At 41.5% G+C, this 16,076-nt stretch overlaps 1 protein-coding gene and 1 non-coding gene across 2 annotated transcripts in view; both read right to left on the bottom strand.

Moving 5' to 3' along the window:
• The window catches only part of ZNF652 (zinc finger protein 652), a 69,081-nt gene that overhangs the window by 24,609 nt on the left and 28,396 nt on the right, over positions 1–16,076 (bottom strand). The window lies entirely within an intron of this gene.
• LOC115833587 lies at positions 7,557–7,618 on the bottom strand. The gene has a single exon (XR_004028969.1). It is a non-coding gene; the product is annotated as a U7 small nuclear RNA (small nuclear RNA).

Raw genomic sequence — 16,076 nt, 5'->3', positions numbered from 1 at the left:
AAGCTTAGAAGGGCATACAATTTGCTTTGTGACATACCTCACATTGCTGTTTAGCCAACCCACCTATCCTCTGAGTCATATGAATATTACTGTAAACACATACCCTGTCTAGTTGACAAAAGGAAGGAAATGAGTATTTATTAAATGCCTGCTATGGACATAGGCACTATGATAGTTTTTATTGTTAATTATTTATGTTTAATACCCACCACAAAACTGTAGGGTTGAATTTTTTTTTTTTTTTAAGACAGTGTCTCGGACCAGGCACGGTGGCTCATGCCTGTAATCCCAGCACTTTGGGAGGCCAAGGTAGTCGGATCACGAGGTCAGGATATCGAGACCATCCTGGCCAACATGGTGAAACCCCATCTCTACTGAAAACACAAAAATTAGCTGAGCATAGTGGCGCGTGCCTGTAATCCCAGCTACTCAGGAGGCGGAGGCAGGAGAATCGCTTGAACCCAGGAGGTGGAGGCTGTAGTGAGCTGAGATCGCGCCACTACACTCCAGCCTGACGACAGGGCTAGACTCTGTCTCAAAAAAAAAAAAAAAAAAAGACAGGGTCTCACTCTGTTGCCTAGGCTGGAGTGCAGTAGTGCAATCATGGCTCACTGCAGCTTCAACCTTCTGGGCTCAAGTGATCCTCCCACCTCAGCCTCCTGAACAGCTAGGACCACAGGCATGCACCACCACACCGGCTAATTTTTAAAAAAATTTTTAGAGATGGGGTCTCCCTATGTTACCCAGGCTGGTGGGACTGATTTTTAAATACATGTTTTATCAAAATAATTATTTTAAAAATTCATAGTTTTACGATTCAAATGTATTGGCCGTACTCCAATTTATCTCAGTCCCATTCCCTGGAGGCAATAATGCTGTTTTAGCTGCCCCCCTCTCCATTTAATTCTATATTTCTACATAATTTGATTATATTTCTGTTTCTGGACTTTTTATTTCAATTTCAGATACTACCTTGTCTTTCTCTATAGTTTTCTTACCTTATTGTTCCCACCTCTTCCCTCATGCTCCCAATACAGTTATATCACAACTTTGAAAAAATCAGTATTTATGACTAACATTATTACTATGAGTAGTTCACAATTATGTCTATCACTCCTATGCTAGTCCTTTGTCTTCTCTTCCATTTCCTTTTTCCTTGTGAATTTATTCTTTTTTAAAAAAAATTATTTTACTTTTGCTTTCATGGAATTTCAGGAAGGAGTAGTAATAAATGCTACCATGTTTTACTTGACATCTGAATAGATATATTCCTACTTTCTTGTATTTACAAATGGTAAAATTATGGCTCAGAGAGGCAACATAATTTGTCTAAGATCACAAGTCGTTCAAACGACAGAGGTAGTATTTGACTCCAGGCCTGCCTGACTCCAAAGCTCATGGTCTATTTCTACTATGACAAATGACACCTTGAAATAATTTAAACTCAATTATTCTTTTAACTGCTTATCTTTTTGTACCAGTTTAATGCCTCATATTTTAAGTAGGAAAATCCTAGCAACCTTATTCTACTTGTGCCAAAACTTCTCACCCATGGAAATAATGTGAACTACTATGAGTATCATTTAAATAAACTCATATTATCTCAAATTAAGTAAGGGAAGAATGACGGTAAAATTCAATTAACTGGCAAAAGTAGGAGTTAAACAAAAATCAGAAAGTCAAAGAAAAAAATAAAGAGTAATCATTAATTCATTTTCCAAATATTTCTGGCTCTTGGCTTTCTGGGCACATGGTAGGCTATTTTTTTTTTTTTTTTTTTGGAGACTTGCTCTGTCACCCAGGCTGGAGTGCAGTGGTGCGATCTCGGCTCACTGCAACCACGCCTCTTGGGTTCAAGCAATTCTTCTGTCTCAGCCTCTGGAGTAGCTGGGGCTATAGGCGCATACCACCATGCCCAGCTCATTTTTTTTTTTTTTTTTTTTTTTTGAGACAGAGTCTTGCTCTGTCACCCAGGCTAGAGTGCAGTGGCACAATCTTGGCTCACTGCAAACTCCGCCTCCTGGGTTCAAGCAATTCTCCTGCTTCAGCCTCCCAAAGTGCTGGGATTACAGGTGTGAGCCACTGCACCCAACCTAGGCTACACTTTTAAAACCACACCCACAACTCCTATTCCCTGTAGTTAGATGGGGCCCTGTGACTACTTCTGGTCAGCATATTATGAGAAGTGACAGGGAGAGGCAGGGCATTTATTAACCAATAAGAAATCCTTAAGACCTCTTTTCCTTCTGGCACAGTGGCTAGCAATCTTCCAGGTGATGGTTGCTCTAAGCTTGGTCCCCTAAATAAGATGACCTACTGGATATATGTATTTTCTTGGTGTTTTTTGTTTTGTTTTGTTTTGAGACAGAGTCTCACTCTGTCACCCAGGCTGGAGTGCTGTGGCACGATCTCGGCTCACTGCAACCTCTGCCTCCCAGGTTCAAGTGATTCTCCAGTCTCAGACTCCTGAACAGCTGGGACTACAGGCGCCCACCACCACGCCCATTTTTTTTTGTATTTTTAGTAGAGACAGGGTTTCACCATGTTGGTCAGGCTGGTCTCGAACTCCTGACCACAGGTGATCCACCCACCTTGGCCTCCCAAAGTGCTGGAATTACCGGTGTGAGCCACCGCACCCAGCCACACAGTGTGTCTTTAAAGCCACTGAGATCTTGCATTGTTTATTATGACAGCATAGTTTGGCTTATCCAAGCTGCTACAAGTAGAAACCAGAAGTGGGGTGCTGCCTTACCAAAAAGCCTAAAATATATGACGAAGCCTTAGGAGCTGGGTGGAAGGAGGCAAGGAAAGTTATTGGAGGCTAAAAGATTAGCAACTTATATTATGCAGTGGTGAAATGATCAGTGAAACTATCAGCTATCGCAGAAGGTAGATATTATACCACAAGAGCTAGAAGCTCTAGTGGGAAAATGGACTATTACAAGTGTGTTGTACTGTAACACTGTTAGTTGTATTTAACAAATTATTACATGAAAAGGATGAATTCAGAAAATAATGATCAGTTTATAATCAAGAATAAAAGAAATTCAGAAAGTCAGGGATTTGCAGAGTAAGAACAGACAAGTGCTTAATGTAAAACTGAAGTCTTTGAGCTACAAAGCCTGAATGTAATTCAGTCTCGAGGCAAGGATCAAATCAAATATTTGGCTTTCACCATCACTGATTAAGATGGTACTCAATAAAATAGCTTTTCTAAAGAGACTAAAGATGAGTTCTGCTACAAAGCATATTTCTCTAATGTGAATTAATTCAAATGCTATTAGTAAATAGGGAAATGATAGCAGAATAACTCAGAAATGATGTTAGTTTATACAAGATTTTCCCAAGTTAAATGTCTGAAGTGATCAGGAGCAAGCTTTCTCAAAATTACAGAGAAAGCAAGCCTTAGCAATACACGAAGACCTCAAGAAAAAAGCTAAACACTCTATTTCTGTACCTTCCTTTAACGCAAGCAATGGTTCATTCAGTGACTTCATGAACAAAACTCTTTCCACTTTATACTTGATGAAGCTGAGAACAGTCACACCTCAGAGATACTGCCGGTTCGGCTCCAGACCACCGCAATAAAGCAAATACCTCAATAAAGCATGTCACACAAATTTTTTGGTTTCGTTGTGCATATAAGTTATGTTTACATTACACTGTAGTCTATTAAGTATGCAATAGCTTTATATCTTTAAAAAAATGTACATGCTTTAATTTAAAAATAATTTATTGTGGCCGGGCGCGGTGGCTCATGCCTGTAATCCCAGCACTTTGGGAGGCTGAGGCAGGCAGATCACGAGGTCAGGAGATCGAGACCATCCTGGCTAACATGGTGAAACCCCGTCTCTACTAAAAATAGAAAAAATTAGCTGGGCGTGATGGCGGGCGCCTGTAGTCTGAGCTACTCGGGAGGCTGAAGCAGGAGAATGGCGTGAAGCCGGGAGGCGGAGCTTGCAGTGAGCCAAGATTGCGCCGCTGCACTCCAGCCTGGGTGACAGGGCAAGACTCCGTCTCAATAAATAAATAAATAAATAAATAAATAAATAAATAAATAAATAATTTATTGTTAAAAATGTTAGCGACTATCTGATCCTTCAGTGAATCAATCATTTTGCTGATGGGGGTTTTCTTGCTTCAATGTTAATGGCTGCTGCATGATCAGGGTGGTGGTTGCCGAAGGCTGTGGCAATTTCTTAAGGGGTGGCTGTGGCAATTTCTTAAAATAAGACAACAATGAAATTTGCTGCATTAACTTATTCTTCCTTTCATAAAGATTTCTATGTAGGATGTGATGCTGTTTGATAACACTTTACCCACAGTAGAACTTCTTTCAAAATTGGAGTCAATCCTCTCAAACCCAGCCACTGCTTTATCAACTAAGTTTATGGAACGAATATTCTAAATCCTTTGTCATTCCAATAATGTTCACAACATCTTCACCAGGAGTAGATTCCGTCTCAAGAAGTAGATTCCATCTGTTTGAGTTTTATCAAAAGATGGCAGCAATTCAGTCACCTTCAGGCTCCACTTCTAATTCTAGTTCTGTTGCTATTTCCACCACATCTGCAGTGACTTCCTCCACTGAAGTGTTGAAACCCTCAAAGTCATCCATGAGGCTTGGAATCAACTCCTCTAAACTCCTGTTTATGTTGATATTTTGACCTCTTTCTATGAATCACAAATGTTCTTAATGGCATCTAGAGTGGTGAATCCTTTCTAGAAGACTTTCAAATTACTTTGCCCAGGCCCATCAGAGGAATCACTATCTATGGCAGCTATAGTACAAAATCAATTTCTTAAATAATAAGACTAGGAGGTAAAAATTACTCATTGATCCATGGGCTATAGAATGAATGTTAAATTATCATGCATGAAAACAACATTCATCCCCTTGTACATCTCCATCAGAGCTCTTGGGTAACTAGGTACACTGTCAATGAGCAGTAATATTTTGAAAGGAATCTTTTTTTCTGAGCAGTAGGTCTCAACAGTGGGCTTAAAATATTCAGTAAACCATGCTGTAAACAGGTGTGCTGTTATTCAGGCTTTGTTGTTTCATTTCTAGCACACAGGCTGAGTAGATTTAGCATCACTCTTAAGGGCCTCTGGATTTTTGGAATACTAAGTGAACAAGGTGGCTTCACCTTCAAGTCACCAGCTACATTAGCCCCTAACAAAAGAGTCAGCCTGTCTTTTGAAGCCAGGCATTCAATTCTATCTATGACAGTCCTAGATGGCATCTTCTTTCAATATAAGGCTATTTTGTCTACACCAGAAAATGATCTTAGCTAGGTCTGGATAACTTGCTGGAGCTTCTACATCAGCACTTGCTGCTTCACCTTGCACTTTTACGTTATGGAGATAGCTTCTTTCCTTAAACCTCATGAACCAACCTCTCTGCTGGCTTCCAACTTTTCTTCTGTAGCTTCCTCACTTCTCGGCCTTCAAAGAAGTGAACAGAGTTGGGACCTTGTTCTGTTGTGTTTGGCTTGATCTTCCATCCAGACCACTAAAACCTTCTCCATCTCAGCAATAAGGCTGTTTCACCTTTTTTTACTTTATTTATTTATTTATTTTTTGAGATGGAGTCTCACCTGTCACCCAGGCTGGAGTGCAGTGGCATGATCTCAGCTCACTGCAACCTCCGCCTCCTGGGTTCAAGTGATTCTCCTGCCTCAGCCTCCCAAGTAGCTGGGATTACACCAAGACGTGTACCACCACGTCTTGCTAATTGTGTATTTTTAGTACAGATGATGTTTCACTATGTTGGCCAGGCTGGTCTCAAACTCCTGACCTCAGGTGATCGGCCCACTTTGGACTCCCAAAGTGCTAGGATTACAGGCGTGAGCTACCACACCCAGCCAGCTGTTTCATTTTCTTATCATTCGTGTGTTCACTGGGGTAGCACTTTTTTTTTTTTTTTTTTTTTTTTGAGATGGAGTTTCACTCTTGTCACCCAGGCTGGAGTACAGTGGTATGACCTCAGCTCACTGCAACCTCCACCTCCCGGGTTCAAGCGTTTCTCCTGCCTCAGCCTACCGAGTAGCTGGGATTACAGACATGTGCCACCATGCCCGGCTAATTTTTGTATTTTTAATAAACTAGTTTTTACCATGTTGGCCAGGCTGGTCTCGAACTCCTGACCTCAGGTGATCCGCCCACTTTGGACTCCCAAAGTGCTGAGATTACAGGCATGAGCCACCACACCCAGCCAGCTGTTTCACTTTCTTATTATTCGTGTGTTCACTGGGGTAGCTTTTTTTTTTTTTTTTTTTTTTTGAGATGGAGTTTCACTCTTGTCACCCAGGCTGGAGTACAGTGGTGCAACCTCAGCTCACGGCAACCTCCACCTCCCGGGTTCAAGCATTTCTCCTGCCTCAGCCTACTGAGTAGCTGGGATTACAGACACGCAGCACCATGCCCAGCTAATTTTTGTATTTTTAATAGAGACTAGGTTTTACCATGTTGGCCAGGCTGGTCTCGAACTCCTGATCTCAGGTGGTCCGCCCACCTTGGCCTCCCAAAGTGCTGGGATTGCAGGTGTGAGCCACCGCGCCCGGCCCATTGGGGTAGCACTTTTAAATTTCCTTCAAAAACTTTTCCTTTGCATTCACGACTTGATAGTCTGGCACAAGAGGCCTACATTTTGGCCTGTCTTGGCTTTTGACGTGCGTTCCTCACTAAGCTTAATGATTTCTAGCTTTTGATTTAAAATTAGAGAGGGGTGACTCTTCCTTTCACCTGACCACCGAGAGGCCACTGTAGATTTACTAATTGGCGTAATTTCAATATTGTTGTGTCTCAGGGAATAGGAAGGCTTGAGGAGAGGGAGAGAGGATGGGGTAACAGCTGGTCTGTGGAACAGTAAGAACACATATAACATTTATCAATTAATTTTGCCATCTTATTATGGTTTATAGCACCCCAAAACAATTATAACAGTAACATCAAAGATCATTTATCACAGATCACTGTTAACAGATATCAAAGAAAATGTTTGAAATATTGGCAGAATCACCAAAATGTGATACAGAGACACAAAGTGAGCACATGCTGGAAAAATGATACTGATAGACTTGCTCCATGGATGGTTACAACAAACCTTCAATTTGTTAGCAAAGTGCAATAAAACAAGGTAGGCCTTCAGCCTGGGCAACATGGTGAGATCTCGTCTCTACAAAAAAAAAAAAAAAAAATACAAATTACCCAGGCATGGTGCTGCATGCCCATGGTCCCAGCTACTTGGAAGGTTGAGGCACAACAATTGCTTGAACCCAGGAGGCGGAGGCTGTAGTGGGCCAAGACTGTGCCACTGCACTCCAGCCTGGGTGACAGAGTGGAGACCCTGTCTCAAAAGAAAACAAAAAAAACTTATTTTGATGAAACTGGTCTATATTGGAAGCAAATGTCCTGATGGCCCAAAATCTCAGAAAAGGAAACAACCACCCAAGGAATTAAATCTGTAAACACTGAAATATGTGCCAGTGGAGATTTAATATGCTACTGTTTTTATTATTGTTAATTTTATTTTCTTTAATTTTTTTATTTTTGGGGGTTTTTCCACAAAGACCAGAAAACCTGCTAGACAAACTCTAACAGAGTTGTAACATTTATTTTTGTTTTTATTAGTGCAAAGACTATGGTGTTCCACAGATTTAGAGTGGTTTGCCTCAACTGTATTTTTCCCATAAGTCCCGTTTACTTTAGTGCACAATTTTGCAGAATGGGGGCTTTTCGGAAAAGCATATATGGCAGTATAGCAGAAACATCTGTACTCAAAATTAAGTCAAGGAAGAAGTATGGGACCAATAAAGCAGAGCTATGTAGCAAACATAAGTATGGGCCAGGTACAGTGGCTCATGCCTGTAATCTCAGTACTGTGGGAGGCCAAGGTAGGAGAATTGTTTGAGCCCAGGAGACCAGCCTGGGCAACATAGCAAGACCCCATCTCTAAAAAAAAAAAAAAAAGAAAAAAGAAGTATGGTAAGAAAAGAACTGTGGACGTGGCCAGAGAACCTGGAGCTGACAGGAGACAAGCAAAAAGCCAACTCAGTTCTGAAAGTTATACTGCCAAAAGAACAACCAGCTTGGGCTAAGAGAGGCTGTCACTGTTCAAGACCAAAGTGATCTTTGGGTTCTCAAGTGTCAATGACAGAAAGTAGGCTAGGAAAGGTATTCATCCTCCTAAGGGGGTATATCCCCCATTGTATATTTTGGACACGGCCAAGAAAGGTAATAGAAACAAAAAAGAAAAAGATGGTCCACGAAGATGAACCTAGGAACCAAAGAAAAAACTGACATGTGAACTACTCCTCAGGGGCAAAATCAAGGCTTGTCCAAGAATATTCCCCACCCCTGGAGAGGGCCTTCTCAATGACAGCACAGAGGGATTTCAGAATTTGTTGCAGCTCATCAACTGCTCTATGTCTCCTATTCATGCTCCTTTCAAACAGGAGTATTTATTTTTATTATCTTTTCACTATTCACTATTGTAATGTATACTGTATTGGGGCAGCAGATCACTTGTCAATTTCTTTCACGGATCTCTGGATCAAGAAGAGCAACATCTGGACCCAATGTAGAGACTGCTATGCATCACCTTCTCTTGGTGATGCCACCAAGCATCACGCTGTTGCATCACTGAGGTCCTAGACTTTGAGCCTGATGCCATGATTTGATATTGTCAATCCGTAAATTTTACCAATCTATACCTTAGTAAACTCCCAGTCTGAAAAGTTGGGGCCAAGAAACTGTACTACAAAACTGAAACGCTTGGTAAATTCTACTCTGATTTACAAAATGCATATGGTAGTGGTTATAATTTGCATTTATATGATGCTTTACAGTTTACATAAAGCACACACACACATATATATATATATATATATATATTTTTTTTTTTTTCCCCAAGATGGAGTCTAGCTCTGTTGCCTGGGTTGGAGTGCAGTGGCACAATCTCAGCTCACTGCAACCTCTGCCTCCTGGGTTCAAACGATTCTCCTGCCTCAGCCTCCCTAGTAGCTGGGATTACAGGCACCTGTCACCACACCCAGTTAATTTTTGTATTTTTAGTACAGACGGGCTTTCACTGTGTTTGCCAGGCTGGTCTCGAACTCCTGACCTCGTGATCCGCCACCTCAGCCTCCCAAAGTGCTGGCATTACAAGCGTGAGCCACTGTGCCTGGCCTACCTAAGGCATATTTATCATATAATTGTTAAACATTTATGAAGTGCCTACTATGTGTTAGGTATTGTAGGAGTTGGAACCATCAAGGTGCTCAAAGATCTACCTGGGGAGACAGACATGAAAATATAGCATAGCAGACCAGGCACAGTGGCTCATGCCCATAATCTCAGCACTTTGGGAGGCTGAGGCAGGAGGATCACTTGAAGCAAGGGAGTTCAAGACTAACCTGAGCAACATAACGAGACCTTGTGTCTACTTTTAAATAAATAAATAAATATATGTGTTTTTTTTTTTTTTTTTTTTTAGTAGAGATAGGGTTTCACCATGTTGTCCAGGCTGCTCTCGAAGTCCTGGCCTCATGTAATCTGCCAGCCTCGGCCTCCCAAAGAGTTGGAATTACAGGCATGAGCCATCACACCTGTAATTTTTTAAAAAGTAAAAACACAGTATAGCAGTTAAGAGCACAAACTCTGAAACCAGACTGCCTGCATTAGAAATCTGGCTCTAAAACCTCATAGGTGGGTCATGACCTTGGGTAAGTTACTTCTTTATGTCTCATTTTCTGTATATGTACAATGGAGATAGTAGTAGTTCTACCTCATGGATTACTGGTATAAAAATGCTTATGAAAATACTTAGCAATAGTAAGCACTATTATAAGTATTTGCTAAATACACCGCCTATACACATAACATACAGTGGCAGTGTGTGAAGGGAGGTGGTGAACAGGCCACAGGAAGTTTCAGGGATGAGATAAAGCTGGGGCTGGTCTTGAAGGACAAGCAGAAGTCAGATGGAGAAGGGGGAAGGTAAGAATGTTACACACAAAAAACACCACAGGAAAATGACAGGAATGAAACCATGTGGGTTTTTTTTACCTACTTATGCATGATTACCCTACAATAACCTGGAATGCTGATATGGTTTGGATGTTTTGTCCTCTCCAAATTTCATGTTGAAATGTAATCCTCAATGTTGGAGGTGAGACCTGGTGGGAGGTGTTTGGGTCATGGGGGTAGATCCCTCATGAATGGCCCAGTGCTGTCCTCGAAGGAATGAGTTATTTCTTGCTCTGAGTTTACATGAGATCTGGTTAAGACTGTGGCACTTCCCCCCTCGCTATCTCTTGCTTGCTCTTTCACCATGTGATACACCTGCTTCCCGCTTTGCATTCTGCCATGATTGTACACTTTCTGAGGCCCTTAACAGAAGCCGAGCAGATGTTGGTGCCAGGCTTGTACAGCCTGCAGAACCATGAGCCCAAATAAACCTCTTTTCTTTACAAAGTACCCAGCCTCAGGTATTCCTTTATAGCAATGCAAACAGACTAACACAAATGCTGCTCCCATTGTACAGCTGAGGCTCAACTTTCCCGTTGTCATTGCTGGTAAGTGATGGAACAAGTGTTTGAATTCTGCTTTTCTAACTCCTAGTCCAAGTTTACCACACTGCCTCCTACTGAGTTAATGGTAAACAACAGTCTCAAAAGATGTACTTAGGTTTTTGAACAACAAAATACCTTTACAATACAAAGCAAATAACACAAATAACAGAATTCTGGACTTGTGTTTGAGGGTGTAAATTTTATCCTTAGCTGGTGAAACTCATACCTTCCTTCAGAATGTCCAGAATGTTAGGTTAATTCATATGGATACATTTCAATTTTCAAATTGATCCACCTGTAGTCTGGGTTTCACGGTAACCACTTTTAACAAACTAAAGACTCAAAATTTAAAGTATATTTTTAGTTCATCTTCTTGCAACAAAATGGTAAGCTTTCAAATGGGTAAAACCTAAATAAATTTGTCAACTTTGAATTTTGTATGTAAAGTAGAAGTTATAGAAACAAAATTTACATTGAAAAGGGTTTTGTTATTACAGTATCAACGCATCAATTACAGTATCAATTACAGTCCTTCATTTCCAAAGGTGCTCACAATATCCACCTGAAATACAATCGAAAAGCTACCAACATTAACTTGTAACAGTCATCTTCACAACAAACAAAAACATCAAATGTCATATATCACTGGGCCTTATTTTGGATAAGCACTACTACAAGCTGTTCTCGGATGCATATATTTTATATGGTCAAGAAACAGAACTGCAGTCTCATCTAATAAAAATGTAATATGTCAAACAATTTTTAAGAAGTCCATCTAATCCACTCTCTGTAAGAAGTGAAATTGAGAAATGCTTGTCACCTTCAGTTTTAGACAAAGCTTTTATAAAAATAAAATTTCACTGTAGTTTTTTACACACGCATTTAAACGAGACTGCCATTGTGTTTCCTCAACAATATGCAAGTGCAACTAGTAAAAGAGGACAAAGGAGAGACGCACTCTTCCTAGGTACTACCTAATTACCTTCAAGCATCAACAGTTTCTACATTTCCATATAAGATAATACAAACTAATGTGCATTAGTCATTACACAAGTCAGCTGAAGCAATCTTAACTTTCACCAATAACCACCACACCCAGGGCCAAAGAAGAAATCAAATGCTAATTAAGCTATACCACAGGACTGACATGATCACAATGTATATTCAGAATATTTTCCCATTATTCAATTCCATTCACAAATGTCATCTACAGATAGGAGAATATAACTTAAAGAAGCAATTTTTAAAAAGAAGGTAAGTTTTGTGTGTACTATTGCCATCTTTTCTGTCAGAATCGGACAAAGTACTGGCTCAAATAAAATTCAGTGCCCTTAAAACCAACCAGAAGAACATATTTACAAGATATATAACCTTGGAAGGTCTCAGTCTAGCCTTAACCAAAGGTCGCTTTATGGAATGCAATTATTTTTATTTTTGCAAAAACGTGGGCTATGTTATTATTTTGAGATGGGAGTCTCGCTCTGCCACCCAGGCTGGAGTGCAGTGGCACGATCTCAGCTCACTGCAATCTCTACCTCCCAGGTTAAAGTGATTCTCCTGTCTCAGCCTCCTGAGTAGCTAGAACTACAGGCGCACACCACAGCTAATGTTTAATTTTAATTTTAATTTTTAGCATGACTAATTTTTAATTAGGTGCATGCCTGGCTAGTTTTTTGTGTTTTTAATAGAGATGGGGTTTCACTATGTTGCCCAGGCTGGTCTCAAACTCCTGGTCTCAGGTGATCCACCCACCTCAGCCTCGCAAAGCGTTAGGTTTACAGGTGTCAGCCACCACACCTGGCCAAAATACAATTATTAAATGGAGTAGTCCATTTTTAAAACAGCAACTGTGTCAGTATCTTCATCGTTATTAACTGATATCCTGCCTATTAACTTTATTAAGAAAAATCAGAGGCCGGGCACAGTGTCTGACACCTATAATCCCAGCACTTTGGGAAGCTGAGGCAGGTGGATCACCTGAGATTGGGAGTTCGCGACCAGCCTGACCAACAATGGAGAAACCCTGTCTCTGCTAAAACAAACAAACAAACAAAAACCAAAAAACAAAATTAGCTGGGCGTGGTGACACATGCCTGTAATCCCAGCTACTCCAGAGGCTGAGGCTGGAGAATCGCTTGAACCCAGGGAGGCGGAGGTTGTGGTGAGCCAAGATTGCATCCAGCCTGGGCAATAAGAGCAAAACTCCACCTCAAAAAAAAAAAAAAAAAAGAAAAAAGAAAAGGCTTATGAATGTGCCCTTTTTTTTTTTTTTTTGACACGGAGTCTCGCTCTGTCACCCAGGCTGGAGTGCAGTGGCGCGATCTCAGCTCACTGCAAGCTCCGCCTCCCAGGTTCACACCATTCTCCTGCCTCAGCCTCCCGAGTAGCTGGGACTACAGGCGCCCGCTACCACGCCCAGCTAATTTTTTGTATTTTTAGTAGAGATGGGGTTTCACCGTGTTAGCCAGGATGGTCTCGATCTCCTGACCTCATGATCCACTCACCTCGGCCTCCCAAAGTGCTGGGATTACAGGCCTGAGCCACCACGCTTGGCCAAATGTGCCTTTTCTTAAACTCCTAAAGTTAACACCTCAAATTAGAACTGAGGTATATTTATCAGGTATAAGTATAGGTACAGATGTTCACATTGTGGCTACCTATAATATAATCCACTATGAGAGATGTCAAACTGGCTAGATCATTGTGAACCTGAATTTAAAACTCATTTAGAAAATGAAAATAACTCAGAAATGCCTTTATTACATTCTTGTATTTTATAAAAATAAAAATCACAAATATTTTAGATTTGTGGATAACATCAGAAAATGCTGGGAATTTATTTTATACATTTGGCCTACAAAAAGAGGAGTGTTATTGCATTAACAAAAAATTTTTGACACTTCAAAAATTAACATTTTGTATAAAAATTAGCCATTCATGGTAGTGCATGCCTGTGGTCCCAGCTATTTGGGAGGCTGAGGCAGGAGAATCGGTTGAACCAGGGAGGCGGAGCTTGCAGTGAGCTGAGATCACAGCACTGCACTCCAGCCTGGGTGAGAGACTAAGACTTAGTCTCGAAAACTAAAATAAAATAAAATATAAAATAAAAGGCTGGGTATGGTGGCTCACACCTGTAATCCCAGCATTTTGGGAGGCCAAGGTGGGTGGATCACCTGAAGTCAGGAGTTCAAGACCAGATTGGCCAGCGTGGCGAAACCCTGTCTCCACTGAAAATACAAAAACTTAGCTGGTGGTGGGCACCTGTAATCCCAGCTACTTGGGAGGCTGAGGCAGGAGAATTGCTTGAACACAGCAGACTGAGGTTGCAGTGAGCTGAGATCGCACCACTGCACTACAGCCTGGGGACACTGCCTCAAAATAAATAAATAAATATAACATTTTGAAAACAACTGAACTAGTCTTAAACCAAGAGGTATGAATAGTCTAAAACAAAAATATCTGAGGCCGGGCGTGGTGGCTCACGCCTGTAATCCCAGCACTTTGGGAGGCAGAGGCGGGCGGATCACGAGGTCAGGAGATCGAGACCATCCTGGCTAACGCGGTGAAACCCTGTCTCTACTAAAAATACAAAAAATTAGCCGGGCGTAGTGGCGGGCGCCTGTAGTGCCAGCTACTCGGGAGGCTGAGGCAGGAGAATGGTGTGAATCCGGGAGGCGGAGCTTGCAGTGAGCCGAGATGGTCCCACTGCACTCCAGCCTGGGTGACAAAGCGAGACTCCGTCTCAAAAAAAAAAAAAAAAAAAAAAAAAAACAAAAATATCTGAAACCAGGTAGGAAGTTTTAACCCAAACCATAATGTATGCAAAAAATAGCCAACAGAAAAAGACAAATTGCTAACATACCTTCTGCCTTTTCCTTCCCATAAGCCTGTATATTCCCTCTCCGATTCTTTTGAAATATACAAATCCTCTCCCTCCCAAAAGGAACACACACAATTTTACAAACAATTTCAAGGGATCCGCCTATTTCCAGAAATCCATCCATGGATTCTCTAGGGGTCCCAAAACCCCAGGCTAAAAACTCTCATCACAGAGCAGATTTTACCTTTCCTTGTGATATATATTTAAATTTTTTTGAAGACAGGGGTCTTGCTATGTTGCCCAGGCTGGTCTCAAACTCCTGGCCTCAAATGATCCTCCTGCCTTGGACTCCCAAAGTGCTGAGATTACAGGTGTGAGCCGCTGCACCCAGCCTGTAGCATATATTTACTTAGATGAAGTTTGTAAATTAAATTTTTCTCTACATCTTTCCTTCTTCTCTCTACCCCCTTTTCTCCCAATTTCTCCAGCATATCTATGGTCAGAAATGAATTAACAAGACTCATGCCTATAGTCTTAGCACTTTGGGAGGCTAAGGCAGGAGGATCATTTGAACCCAGAAGGTTGAGGCTACAGTGAATTATAACTGCACCACTGCACTCCGGCCTGGGCAACAGAGCAAGAAGACCCTGTCTGAAAAAAATAATAAAATAATTTTTTTTTTTTTGAGACGGAGTCTTGCTCTGTCGCCCAGGCTGGAGTGCAGTGGCGCGATCTCAGCTCACTGCAAGCTCCGCCTCCTGGGTTCACGCCATTCTCCTGCCTCAGCCTCCTGAGTAGCTGGGACTACAGGTGCCTGTCACCACGCCCAGCTGATATTTTCTATTTTTAGTAGAGACGGGGTTTCACCTTGTTAGCCAGGATGGTCTCAATCTCCTGACCTCGTGATTCGCCCGCCTCGGCCTCCCAAAGTGCTGGGATTACAGGCGTGAGCCACCCTGCCCGGCCAAAATAAAATAATTAAAAAAATTAAAACGGAAAGGATATGAAGACATTTCTCTAAAGAAGATATACAAATGGGCCAGATGCGGTGGCTCACGCCTGTAATCCCAGCACTTTGGGAGGCCAAGGTGGGTGGATCACAAGGTCAGGAGATCGAGACCATCCTGGCTAACACGGTGAAACCCTGTCTCTACCAAAAAAAAAAAAAAATTAGCTGGGTGTGGTGGCGGGCACCTGTAGTCCCAGCTACTCAGGAGGCAGAGGCAGGAGAATGGCGTGAACCCGGGAGGCGGAGCTTGCAGTAAGCCGAGATCGTGCCACTGCACTCCAGCCTGGGCGACAGAGCGAGACTCTGTCTCAAGAAAAAAAAAAAAAAAAGATATACAAATGGCCAATGCGTAAAGGAAAAGATGCTTAACATTATTCGGCATTAGTGAGATGCAAATCAAAATCTCAATGAGATACCACTTCACACCTACTAGGATGGCTATAATAAAAAATTGGAACACAGCAAGTGTTGGTGAGGATGTGAAGATATTGGAAGCCTCATATGTTACTGGTAGGAATATAAAATGGTACACTGGAGAACAGTTTGGCAGTTCCTTAAAAAATTAAACAGAGTTAACATATGACTCAGCAATTCCAGTTCTAGGCATAAACTCAGGAGAACCAAAAACATATGTTCATACGAAAACTTGTAAACAAATGTTCACAGCAGC

Source organism: Nomascus leucogenys, unplaced genomic scaffold, assembly GCF_006542625.1.
Source record: "Nomascus leucogenys isolate Asia unplaced genomic scaffold, Asia_NLE_v1 Super-Scaffold_258, whole genome shotgun sequence".
NCBI classification, from domain to species: Eukaryota; Metazoa; Chordata; class Mammalia; order Primates; family Hylobatidae; genus Nomascus; species Nomascus leucogenys.
The sequence above is the reverse complement of the archived record's forward strand: the minus strand, read 5'-3'. Positions and strand labels throughout refer to the sequence as shown.